This window comes from Propithecus coquereli, unplaced genomic scaffold (assembly GCF_000956105.1).
Source record: "Propithecus coquereli isolate 6110/MARCELLA unplaced genomic scaffold, Pcoq_1.0 Scaffold117, whole genome shotgun sequence".
Taxonomy (NCBI): domain Eukaryota; kingdom Metazoa; phylum Chordata; class Mammalia; order Primates; family Indriidae; genus Propithecus; species Propithecus coquereli.
In genome coordinates, this window is record NW_012135747.1 from 4,209,339 (window position 1) to 4,211,428 (window position 2,090).

The 2,090-nt window shown below is 36.1% G+C and overlaps 1 protein-coding gene across 1 annotated transcript in view; it reads left to right on the forward strand.

Annotated features, from left to right (window-relative positions):
* CTNNA3 (catenin (cadherin-associated protein), alpha 3) overlaps positions 1 to 2,090 on the forward strand; it is a 2,098,639-nt gene that overhangs the window by 1,397,594 nt on the left and 698,955 nt on the right. The window lies entirely within an intron of this gene.

Sequence of the window (2,090 nt, forward strand, 5' to 3'; positions counted from 1 at the left end):
CCTATCTCAGTAACTGTATTAGGCTAGGTGTTTGTTAAAGTTGCTTCTTTTTCTACTTTGTTTTTATTATTTCTATATCAATAATGAATTTTTACCATTTCAAATCATTTTTCTAATGTGGCAAATTATTAATTACCAATGAATGATTAAGAAATAAATATTTTTACTAAAAGTTCAGCCCCATTCCTAGGTAACATAGGGACCCAAAGGAATTTACACTACTCTTCCTCACATACAGATGTTGTTGCATATTTTTGGTGTTGATGTTGAAGATATTTAGATGATGTTGGTGGAAGGTGGAGGCCAGTAAAATTAATAGGAGATCTGGAAGAGTATAAGTCTGGAATAAACTATGGTAAATTGGAAAAATGCTTGCTTTCAGGCCCTCAGATTTATTTCTAAAACACTTTGAGGTCACCCCTTGCCACCACAGAAGAAAAAGAAAAGAAAAACACTTGTAGCCAATTTTCAGAATCATCTTGTAGTGGCGTATTTGATTGCTATTTAGACTCCATTTATGCTTCTGCTCGAAAACCCTGTGGTCCACTTTAGACATTACTGTATTTTTCAAGAAGTTTTATTGTATAATAAGAACTATTTCATGGATAATCCAAAGTGAAGTAAACCATTTTAAGGAAAGCACCTTTGGTCTGCAGATGACTCCAGTACCAATGTGAGACTAGGGCCACGGGATAGAAAGGCAGACTGCAGTAGGAAGAAGCCTAGGAGAAATGGGTCAGAAATCTAAAGGAATATCACAGCTCATGAGTGCAGAACTGCCTGTCAACATTCCAGGATGAATTCATGGTTGTGCTCTTGAGCAAATACTTGTTTATGGCCTGGGAGGAAAGTGCCTATTAACCAAGCTTTGTTGATAAGTTAATAAAGAGATGACAGCCATCTTCCTATTGAATTCCTTGCCTCTCTGGGCTGAATACACTGTCAACTACCAATAAATAATAATCATGATTTCACTTTCTGCCAGATGTTTCCTATAAATCATGAAATTCAAAGGCATATTTGAAGCCTCAACAAAATTATGATTGCGGTCACTTGTTGCAGTTGTTCATAGCCTTTCTCAGAAAAGAGATTTTATAACAAATCCAGGTAGTTACTAGAAAAATTTCATTAGGAGGCATGTGGTTTTTCACTTAGGTTATATATCAACCACTGAGTACTATTTCTTGGGAGTCATCCCAGTTAACAAAGAAGATCCATCCATTCATTCCATAATTGTTTACTGAATACCAGCTTCATACTAGGCACTGAACATACTGTACTAAATACAGTAGTCAAAGTGCCCATCTATATGCAGCTTACTTTCTGAGAGTGATAAATATCTGAGGAAATAAATATATAATATAAATACATAAACAAGATAATTTGGGTGTTCTTAAGCCACTTCATTAAAGTATGGCTGACATGTAAAATACTGCATATATTTAATGTATACAACTCAATGAGTTTGGGGATAAGTATGCACTCATTAAACCATCCAGGCCATAGACATATCCATCACCTCCCAAAGTTTCCTCTGACCCTTTTTATTAGTATTGTTGTTATTTGTGTGTGTGTGTGTTAAGAACACTTAACATAAGACCTAACCCCTTTCCGAATTTTAACTATACAATACAATAGTGTTAGCTATAGGCACCATGCTGTACAGCAGATTGCATAGCTGTAGCTTTGTACCCTGTGACTATGACCTCCTGGTTTCCCCCTCCCTCCAGCCACTGACAACAACCATTCTATTCTCTGCATCTGTAATTTTGACTATTTTAGATTCCAGATACAAGTGAGGCGATGCAGTAGCGTCTTACCATGTCTGGCTTATTTCACTTAGCATGTGCTCCAAGTCCATCCATGTTGTCACAATGGCAGGATTTCCTTATTTTTAAGGCTGAATAATATGTAATTGTATGTATATACCACATTTTCTTTATCCATTTATCTGTGAATGGACATTTAGGTTGTCTCTGTATCTTGGCTATTGTGAATAATGCTGCAGTAACCATGGGGGTGCAGGTATATCTTAGAGATCCTGATTTCAATTTCTTTGGATATATACCTAGAAGTGGAATTGCTGGATT